Below are 11,632 nucleotides of genomic sequence, written 5' to 3'. Positions count from 1 at the left end.
CATACCAGAGCCCATGCTGTGTGTGGAGGCGAGCCCGACTATATCTAGTCATAACTTCTCAAACTCACACACCAGCTCGGGCTCCTTCTCTGCCAGACAGGTGACATTCCACGTCCCTAGAGCCAGCTTATGTAGCCGGGGATTGGATCGCCAAGGTCCCTGCCTTCGGCCACCGACCAGCTCACACTGCACCCAACACCTATGGCCCCTCCCACAGGTAGTGAGCCCAAGGGAAGGAGGACCCACGTTACCCTTTTGGGCTGTGCCCGGCCGGGCCTCATGGGTGCAGCCACTGCCACCAGGTGCTCCACTTCGAGCCCCACTCCAGGCCTGGCTCCAGAGGGGGGCCCTGGTGATCTGCGTCCGGGCAAGGGAAAATGTTTCATGTATTTTCAAACATCATAAGGGTCTTTGGAGTCGTATTTTGTCTGGTCCCTCACCTATGACCTGTTTGCCATGGGTGACCCTTCCAGGGGCATAAAGTCCCAGAGAACGTAGCTCCTAGGATCATTGAGACACACAAACCCTCTACCACAATAAGGTTACAGCTCAAGGAGGGGGTTGGTGTATACTCAATATTTTAAAAATGAATTATACAATGCTCACTGTGGTATCGAGGATCCTAAACATCCATTCTGTTGGTGACAAACACAAACTACAACAGGAAGCAATTCAACTACTATTTGTGACTTCCTCTAGAAAACTATGATCCTGACAGGTGTATTATTCATTGGTCATTATTTGTGTGGAAACCTTGGGGAAGCGGTAATGATCCTAAAGCTAAGATAATTCCGACTTTAAATACAGACCCTGCTGAACTGAATGAATTAGCCATTAATGTGGCAATGATTTTTTTTAATTTACTTAAAATAACGAGGAAATAATTTATGTATGTAAAACTGCACTTGTTTCTTTAGGATTTATGAGAAAATGAAATACAAGTATAACTTTTGAACCTTTGAAACCAAGCATGAGCTACTGAGATACATCTAAATTGAGAGCAGGTCTGCCTTTCCCCCCCATTTCCAGACAGGCGGTTGCGCTTTCACTGTGAAATCCTGAGCCAAAAAAAGAAAAGAAATGCCCCAGGGTTAGCACCAAGATTCTTATGACTTCCAAAATACACACCATAATTGGCCTTTTTACATTTGTGTCAAATGTGACTTTGAACATCAAGGCGTGTGTTGACACGTGTGAATTCTTTCTGTCTGCAATGAGTTATGAATTCCATGTGGAAAGCACCATGACTTAAAATAGAACAATAACACTGTCTGAGGTAGCCAAGTACAAGATAAGCCTTGTTGTGACCCTGCTTTTTCACTGATGAGTCATGTCATGTCACAATGTAGTCTTTTCACCTCTGTAAATGTAATAGGCCTACTCTGGATCCTCTTAATGATAGAATTGGATGAAGTTGGATCAAATTTATAACTTGCAAGAAGTTCCACAAATGGAAATGGGAAAGAAGTTGTATGTTTTCAAATGTGGGTAAGAACTAAAACATTAACACCCAACAATAATAAACATACGGGTCATTTTCATATACGTATTTTGATCAATAATGGTAATGACACAAAAAATATATTCATTTCGCAATTTTTATGCTGCCTTGGTTTTATACAGGTAAATGTCTCCCATGCTGAAACAGCCATGCTTAAAGTCCTATTTTAAAAAAGGTATTGATGATTTAAAATTTGAGACATTCATAGTAAAGACAATCCTTATTGACAGAGCAAATGGTAGTGGCCCATTGAAATACACTTCTTTTTTAAAACGGTGACGATAAAAGTGTGTAACGGTAAAGACATGAACAGCTTCATAAAATCGTAGTGTTGCAAAATTTACGTTCCCCTTCAAACTCAAAACAAGTGCATAAATGATCCTAACTACTCATGAAACCCATTACACTATTGTTTCTATACAAGTGTAGTTACGGTAAAGACATGCAATAGTTCCGACACTTTCACAAATTCATACATATTCATTCATATCTCAGCAATAACACCATTTATTTTGCTGTCTGCTATTGTGTGAATGCAAAATGGCTGCATCAGGTCACAGAATCCCTGTGGTATATTGCAACAACATAATTAGGATCTCTCCATTGGAGGACCATTCGAAAATAACCCCAAAAACGTCTGAGGACACCAAGATGCATTTGTGTTAGTATTCATGGAAAATGCATCTTAAGCAATAGATATACTGTATATCAAAACATGTAGCATCTTCAGAAAACATGTAAATCATGAAACTTCATTTTGGACACCTAACGGTAAAGACATTCTAGCATTAATGCTTGAAAAATATGACTTTATAATTTGTTATTTCTTAGAAACATTATTATGACGTTTTGATGGCGATAACAACTGCCAATAATTCAAAGACTTGTATTAATAAAATTAATTGATTTTCAAACTCAAATTCAGTGGCCCATTTCTATACCATGATTGATCAAATTATATGAAAATTACCCATTTATACACCTAGCAGTAGCATTGCTGCGACAAAGTGGAACATTTCAAAATGTTTGATTGACAAGACCTGTCATGGTTCTGTCCTGCAGTCGCCTTTTTGGAGCTTGAGTGGCGCTTTTTGCCTCGCCTTTCCCTCTCTCTCTCTCCCCCTCCCTCTTTCCCCCAGCAATCAGCACCAACTTGGCCGCGCACCTGTCCTCAATCAGCACTCATCACTGCCTGCATAAAAGCCTGCCAGATCCAGGAAACCATCGACAGAGTATTGACAGTGACAGTAGTGGTACACAGGCCGACTCTCGCACTCTAGTTTGTAAGTACTCGACTTTTCGCTATCATACTCACCTCCTTGTGTTCTCCACCATTAACTACAGGTATACAGGTGTATATATATATATTCACCAAATTGGACCTGCGCAACGCGTATCATCTTATCCGCATTAGAGAGGGGGACGAATGGAAAACAGCTTTGAACACCCCCCTCGGACACTTTGAATATGCCCTCGCATTTTTCAAACCTTCATCAATGACGTCCTCTGCGATTGGGTCAACCGGTTCGTCTTTGTTTATCTAGACCAGTGATTTCCAACCTTTATGGAGCCAAGGCAGATATTTTACAATTGAAATATTTCACGGCACACCAACAAACAAAATTGGCACAAAACGTGGATACATTAATTACCGTATGTACTTTTCTGCCATCTGCATTTATTTGTTCTGTCTGTCACTATGCCTCCCTGGCATAAATAGATGAACAAAGATACATTATTTCTTGTAAGTAAATAATTTTTTTGAGCAATTAAGTAAAATTTGATAACTTCCCACGGCACACCTGAATAGAGCTCACGGCACACTAGTTGGGAATCACTGATCTAGACGACATCCTCATCTTCTCTTGCTCCCCCAAAAACATCACCAATATATCTGCCAAGTCCTTCAGCGCCTTCTCGAAAATAGCCTTTTTTGTGAAACCAGTGTGAATTCCATCTCCCCTCCGTACACTTCTTAGGTTACATCATTGCCAAGGGTGAGTTACAACCAGACCAGGCCCATTCTCTCCACGCGCAAAGAGCTGCAACATTTCCTAGGCTTCGCCAAGTTCTACCGTCGATTCCAGTCTCACCTCCACCAGTTCCCCATTCCATTGGACCCCTGCCGCATCGCAAGCATTTGAACGCCTGAAGGAACTTTTCACTTGTGCCCCCATCCTGAGACACCCCAACCCTTCCCTACAGTTCGTCGTGGAAGTTGATGCCTCTGACACAGGGGCTGGAGCCGTCCTCTCCCAGCGAGACCCTGTGTCCCAAAAATTACATCCCTGTGCTTTTTTTCCCCCGGCGCCTTTCCACATCCGAGCAAAATTACGATGTGGGGAATCGTGAGCTACTAGCCATCGTCTGGGCCCTGGAGGAGTGGAGGCACTGGCTGGAGGGGACCACCGTTCCATTTATTATATGGACCGACCACAAAAAACTCACCGATCTCCGTTCCGCTAAGCGGCTTAACACCCAGCAAGCTCGTTGTGCTTATTTCTCAGCCGTTTCAATTTCAGCTTCTCCTTCCGCCCCGGTTCCCGCAACGGCAAACCTGTCGCCTTCTCTCGTATTTTTTCACCCCCCCTCCCGCCCAGTAGAACCAGAATCCATCCTTCCTTCATCTTGCTTCATTGGGGCAGCCCCTTGAAAGATCGAACAAACGGTTAAGAAAGCTCAAAGAACCCAACCTGATCCCAAGACCATACCCCCTGACCGTCTCTTTGTGCCCGACTCCACCCACTCAGAAGTACTTCAATGGGCCCGTAACTCCAAACTAACCTGTCATCCCGGAATCACCCGAACCATGAATATCATTCAACAACACTTCCGGTGGACCAGTCTGGCTAAAGACACCCGTGAGTTCGTCCAAGCCTGCTCTCTCTGTGCTTGAGGACAACCCTCACATCAAGCCCCAGCTGGTCTGCTGCGCCCTTTACCCATTCCGAGTCACCCTTGTTCCCACATTTCCCTGGACTTCGTCACCGGCCTAGTCCCCTCTGAAGGTAACACCATCATCCTTACAATCATAGATCGTTTCTCCAAGTGTGTCCATTATGTACCCCTTTCCCAAGTTGCCCTCTGCTTTTGAAACCACTAACCTCCTAGTCCTCCACGTGTTCAGACTTCATGGCATTCCGATGGACATTGTGTCAGTCAGAGGTCCAAGGTCTGGCAAGAATTCTGCAAGGCAGTGGGCGCGGCAGTCAATCTGTCTTCCAGCAACCACCCCCAATCCAACAGCCAGACGGAGCAGGTGAACCAAAGCCTGGATAATAACTGTCATGGTTGTGTCCTGCAGTCCCCTTTTTGGTGCTTGGGTGGCTTTTTTGCTTCACGTTTCCCTCTCTCTCTCTCTCTCTCTCTCCCCCTCCCTCTCTGCCCCAGAAATCAGCACCACGTTGGCCGCGTCCTCAATCAGCACTCAGCACTGCCTGTATAAAAGCCTGCCAGATCCAGGAAACCATCGCCAGAGTGTCGACAGTGACAGTAGTGTTACACAGGTCGACTCTCGCACTCTAGTTTGTAAGCACTCGACTTTACGCAATCACACTCACCTCCTTGTGTTCTCCACCATTAACTACAGGTATACAGGTATGTCATATGAATTATGCAATATTTGGGACAGGTGCTTGATGACAAAGCCTATTCAACAGCATGATGACAGTCAAAATAACTGTATATTGTATACTGTATAACTGTATTAAAGTAACTTTTCCTGATGTTCACCATTCCAGCCTATGTATTTTTTTTAAATTGCATGTCTTTGCAGGTGATCTCGAGTCAATCCCTGTTGGATTGATCTCCAGTCATTCACAGGACTTTCAGACACACAACCATTCACACACACACGCACACACTCATCCCATGGACAGTTGAGAGTCGTCAATTAACCTACTATGCATATTTCGAAAGTGAGAGTAAGTCGGAGTACCGGGAGAAAACCCATGGAAGTACAGGGAGACAAACAGGAATGGATGAATGCAAACAGGTCATGGGATATTTTTTCGATTATATCCTTTTTATTCCATTTAAAGCCATTCATGGTTGAAGGTAAGGCTCGGATTCGGTTTTTCTGCACTCGCTATTCATGACAACGTAAACTAGTGATTATCGAATCAATTAGATTTGTTTTTGCCCTTGTACTATTTCCAAATTATAGTCCAACAAATGAAAAGCCCAATTTGATTATTTTAAAATTCTATCTATTGAGCCAGTAAGGGAGTAGGCTGGCATTTTTTAACTTATGACTGACAATTTTAGTTATTTCTCCATATAGAAAGGTTTTCTTTTTAAGTTTAAAATGACCGTGACAGCCATTCCTCACCGTAGAATCGTCGGTTTTGCGCTGGTCGTTGGAGCCAAAATCCTCACCAAATGGTAACTGCCACTTTTCCAGCTAACCTGACTAGCGAGCCCTCGGTGTAGCCTGCTAGCTACTGCTGGCTAACTAGCCGCGTAATTAAAGCGGGTCCATACCAAGAGATATGTTTGCGGTCCCGCACTCCTATACAGTAGCAGTCAATATCATGCCCGTCAGAATTTTTCTGCACTCTATCTGAGTTTGAACAAATACCGTACACATGCCGCAAAGACAGGTATCAACAATATACTGGGTAGGATTGACTTCAGTAGCTCCAGTGAGTCATGAAAGTAAAAAGCCTCCCCTGAGCCTAAATTCATGTACTTGGAGATGAATTCAATTTGTGTGCAAGTAAACAGGTTGTATGTGTTTATGTGACTTAGGGGGAGTAAGTCAGACAGCAGGGTTTTATTTTTGTGTGTGTCAAGCCCACGCAGTGGTTTTCTCATGTTTAGTCTCACACAAAGACAGGGAGGAAGGTCCCTGTTCCCTCCCACTATTTTGCTTTTGGAACAACTTGAAGCATGTTAAAACATTTAGTGGTGTGATGAAGTGTTCATTGTAGGGTTAAAGCAGGAGAGATAAAAGAACTGCTTTATTAGCCAATACAAACAATATATTACAAATAGAAGCATGATAAAGTCTTATATTATTCATGTCTCTTTAAGAATTCATCCATCCATCCATCCATTTTCTGAGCCGCTTCTCCTCACTAGGGTCGCGGGCGTGCTGGAGCCTATCCCAGCTGTCATCGGGCAGGAGGCGGGGTACACCCTGAACTGGTTGCCAGCCAATCGCAGGGCACATAGGAACAAACAACCATTCGCACTCACAGTCATGCCTACGGGCAATTTAGAGTCTCCAATTCATGCATGTTTTTGGGATGTGGGAGGAAACCGGAGTGCCCGGAGAAAACCCACGCAGGCACGGGGAGAACATGCAAACTCCACACAGGCGGGGCCGGGGATTGAACCCGGGTCCTCAGAACTGTGAGGCTGACGCTCTAACCAGTCGCCCACCGTGCCGCTCTTTAAGAATTAAAAAGCAATAATTTCATGCCAATTGGGTATTTGAATATATATATTTTTAACCCTCATAATGTACTCTTGCTCCTCCACTTTTTATATTTTCATGTAATTTTCATTGCTCTCTCCTATGAACAACAACGTTATCCTTATAAAGTAATTGGTAATTGGTTTTACCACTGAACCATGTCTATCAAAGCCTTTCTACATTAAATCTTAGGGGACATGACATCACACAAGATTCAGCTTTCATTATGATTTGCTAACATGATTTGCTAATCGTAATGGAAGCCAATTATCAACCATCACCTACAGTGCTGTGAAAAAATATTGGCCCACTTCTCAAATTCTTATATTTTGCATAGATTGCCCACTTTAATGTTTAAGATCATCAAAAAATGTAAATATCAGACCAATATAACCCAAATTAATTTAAAATGCTGTTTTTAAAAGGTGATTCATTAATTAATGGGGAAAAAAAACCTATTCAAAGTTACCTGGCCATGTGTCAAAAAGTAATGGTCCCCTAAATCTAATAACTGGTTGGACCAGCCTCAGTAGCAACAACTGAAATCAAACGTTTCCTATAACTGGCAATGAGTCTTTCACATCTATTTTGTCTATTTTGTCCCACTCTTCCTTGCAAATTTGTTTGAATTCAGCATAAATGGAGGATGGATTTTGAGCATGAACGGCCTTTTTAAGGTCATGCCATTGCATTTCAATCGGATTTAAATCTGAACTTTGACTAGGCCACTCCAAAACCTTCATTTTGTTTATTTAAGCCATTCAGAAGTTGACAGCTGGTATGTTATGGATTAGTCTGCTGCAGGACCCAAATGCGCTTCAGTTTGAGGTCACAAACTGATGGCTGAACATTCTCCTTCAGGATTTTCTGATAAAGAGCAGAATTCATGGTTCCATCAATCACAGCAAGTTGTACGGGTCCTGACGGAACAAAGCAAGACAAGACCCAAGACCATCACACTACCACCTGTATGTTTGGCTGTTGGTCAGATGTTCTTTTTCTGAAATGCTGTGTTACATTTACACAAGATGTAACGAGAAACACACCTTCCAAAAAGTTCAACTTTCATCTCATCAGTCCATATAATATGTTCCCAAAAGTCTTGGGAATAACTCAGATGTTTTTTTGCAAAAGTAAGATGAGACGATGTTATTTTTGGTCAGCAGTGGGTTTTGCCTCGGAACTCTGCCATGGATGCCATTTTTGCACAGTCTTTTCCTAATTGTTGTGTCATGAAGACTGACCGTAACTGAGGCAAGGGAGGCCTGCAGTTCTTTGTTCTGATTTCCTTTGTGGCCTCCTGGATGAGTCATTGCTGTTCTCTTGGGGTAATCTTTGTAGGTAAGCAACTCCTGGGAAGGTTCACCACCGTTTCATGTGTTCTCCATGTGAGGATAATGGCTCTCCCTATGGTTCGCTGGAATCCTAAAGCTATAGAAATGGCTTTTGTAACCCTTTCCAGATTGATATATGTCAATTACTTTATTTCTCGACTGTCCTGGAATTTCTTTGGATCGTATCGTTTTATTTCTTTAGATCTTTTGTCTGACTTAATTTTGTGGGGACAGATTCTATTTAATTGCTCTGGAGGTAATCAGGCTTGCGTGTGGTCAGTGAAAATTAACCAAAAATTGTGATTAGCCACAATTAAGTCATGATTAAACAACTAACTACTTTTTCACACAGGGCAAGGTAACTTTGAATAGTGTTTTTTTCCTTAATAATTGAAATCACCATTTTAAAAACAGCATTTTTCAGCATCAAAATTGCCTTTCACTCTCTTCACAACCTGTCACAGTCAACTGTGACGAAGCAAAACGTTCTGTGTTTGTGAGTGTGGTTACACCAATAACAAAGTCGGTAATCTAAATTGTTGCATCCATATGAGCTGGTGTGTCTGGGCCTGTGACACCCCATCTGGGCCACGCTGCTCACTGATACTGACGTGTTTTTTATGTGAGCTTGCACCCTCCCAACTTAATACAGCAAACCAGGAGCCAGGGTAACAACCTTCAAACATTTAGCAAGGTTTGCAAAAAAAAAAACTCAGAGTGAAAAAAATATATTTTTTAATGGAATCTTGATTGGTACTGGATCTCAAGGGCAAAATAATCAATGTTTATATGTTTCTAAAAGTATTATTAAATCCATGTGTGGTAAGGGATAAAACTATTGACTAAAATGTACTACCCGCAGTACTTCCCGCTCCAACCCGTATGATTCAATGAATCTGTATATCGGGGTAATCAAATGTATACGATCTCTGTCGTTCAAATAGGGACACCACATCGGTTTATTCTCTAAAACAAGGCCAAAAATCTGTCTTTGCTGTAAGGTTGCCACATTCATTTGAGTTTGTTCTCGACATCAGAGCTTCATATATCTCTACACTCAGGCACACACAAAACACTGTCCAATTCTTTATATATGTCAAATTTATTTTCTACTTCTACAGATACAGGTGGATAAAATGCAAGAAATGGAAATAAAAGGGTCATATATACATATATATGCAGGGATCTCGTGTTTGATGTGCATTCCGCATCCCTGATGTACAAAAATGACAATATGCGTCCATTGATGCATAACATTGCTTACCTATGTGTGTGTGCAAGGCTCGACTTAAGCGGTCTCGCATTGAAGTTTCTGGATCAAAATTCGCATTTTGAGCATCTAAAAACACATTGAAAAGCAAAACTGCAAATTAGGTTTATCTCGGAGACGGTCGCAAAGACGGAAGACGGCAGTGACAGAAGTGGAGTATATGACACAACCCACTTAGGCCACCGATGGGTGGATGCGGAAGTGGAGCGTTCAACTGACAAGCGTCAAGACAGCGGTTTCAAAATGTGATGCCGAATTGAGAAGAGAGAGAAAAAAGACATGGCGAAAGTGTGGTCGCATTTGGGTAAAGTTAACATAACGCAATTCAGTGAGTTTAACGTTAGCCTACTTAACTGACATAACGTTAACGCTGTGGGCTGTGGAGTGTCTCTTTTAATTATGAATACCGTCGAATGTGGTGCTTTTTAAAAATTATTTTGGACCGTGACAAGGCCAATATAATGCAACCATAACCACTGTTGCCACAGTTAACTTGAAACAGCCACTTAGTTACTTTACTGATTACTTGAGCTTAAAAGTAATTTAGTTACTTTCCTGATTACTTGATTTAAATAGTAACTAAGTTAGAAAAAAGTAATTTTTTATTTACTTTTAGCATCTGCCAAGTGGTAGGAATATCACTTATGCACAGTACAAAAAAAAGAATTAACTTAACCGTACCCATTACTTGGTAATGTATGTCACACAAATTACAGAAGGATGTCATCAACATATAACATATAACAATAACTTAAATATTAGTGTAGTTGAAGCCACATTAAATGAGCAACTTAGTGCAGACTTGACATGCCAACACAGTATCGTAAGTACTTAAACAAGCACACCATTCTCGGTACACTTCTCTAAAGACAGAGTGAGAGAGGGTGGCATGGATCTGAGGAATACAAAACACAAGTCTTTGGAGTTTGGAACATGCTTTTTTTGGTACAGTAACATTATTTTTTTTTGTCAAAGCGTTCTCCTTTGGCAATGGATTTGGAACTAAGAAGCACACTAATTCCTTGCAGCTACACGCACACACACACACACACACACACTCACACGCTGGTTTTTGGATGTGGGAGGAAACTGGAGTACCAGGAAAAAAATCCACGCAGGCATGGGGAGAACATGTAAACTCCTCCCACATCCCAAAAACATGTGTGGTAGGTTGATTGAGGAATCTAAATTGCCTGTAGGTGTAAATGTGAGTGCGAATGGTGCTTTGTTTCTATTTGCCTTACGATTGGCTGGCGACCGGTTCAGGGTGTACCCCACCTTCCGCCCGAAAATAGCTGGGATAGGCTACAGCAGGCAATGACCCTAGTGAGGAGAAGCGGTACAGAAAATGGATGGATGGATATATATACTGAACAAAAATATAAACGCAACATTTTTGTTTTTGCTCCCATTTTTCGGTAGCTGGACTCAAAGATCTAAAACTTTTTCAACATACACAAAAGGCCATTTCCCTCAAATATTGTACACAAATCTGTCTAAATCTGTGTTAGTGAGCCTTTCTCCTTTGTCGAGATAATCCATCCCAACTCACAGGTGTGGCATATCAAGATGCTGATTAGACAGCATGATTATTGCACAGGTGTGCCATAGGCTGGCCACAATAAAAGGCCACTCTGAAATTTGCAGGTTTATCACAGATGTTGTGAGGGACGTGCAATCCACCAGAGCTGCCCGTGAATTGAATGTTCATTTCTCTACCATAAGCCGTCTCCAAAGGTGTTGCAGACATTTTGGCAGTACAGCCAACCAGCCTCACAACCGCAGACCACGTGTAACCCCACCAGCCCAGGACCTCCACATCCAGCATGTTCCCCTTCAGCCACCCAGACAGCTGCTGCAACAATCGGTTTGCATAACCAAAGAATGTCTGCACAAACTCTCAGAAACCATCTCAGGGAAGCTCATCTGCATACTCGTAGTCCTCATCGGGGTCTCGACCTGACTGCAGTCTGTCGTCATAACTGACTTGAGTTCCTGCCAATATCCAGCAACTTTGCACAGCCATTGAAGAGGAGAGGACCAACATTCCACAGACCACAATCAACACCCTGATCAACTCTATGCGAAGGAGATGTGTTGCATTGCGT

The 11,632-nt window shown here is 42.3% G+C and overlaps 1 long non-coding RNA gene across 1 annotated transcript; it reads left to right on the top strand.

Annotated features, from left to right (window-relative positions):
* Window positions 1–2,235: 2,235 nt before the first annotated feature.
* LOC133486800 (uncharacterized) lies at window positions 2,236–5,217 on the top strand. The gene is made up of 4 exons (XR_009791129.1): window positions 2,236–2,784; window positions 3,481–4,509; window positions 4,629–4,760; window positions 4,892–5,217. It is a non-coding gene; the product is annotated as an uncharacterized LOC133486800 (long non-coding RNA).
* The last annotated feature ends 6,415 nt before the right edge of the window (window positions 5,218–11,632 follow it).

Source organism: Phyllopteryx taeniolatus, chromosome 12 (assembly GCF_024500385.1).
Source record: "Phyllopteryx taeniolatus isolate TA_2022b chromosome 12, UOR_Ptae_1.2, whole genome shotgun sequence".
Taxonomy (NCBI): domain Eukaryota; kingdom Metazoa; phylum Chordata; class Actinopteri; order Syngnathiformes; family Syngnathidae; genus Phyllopteryx; species Phyllopteryx taeniolatus.
Note: the sequence above shows the minus strand (reverse complement) of the source record. Positions and strands in the feature narration are given on the sequence as shown.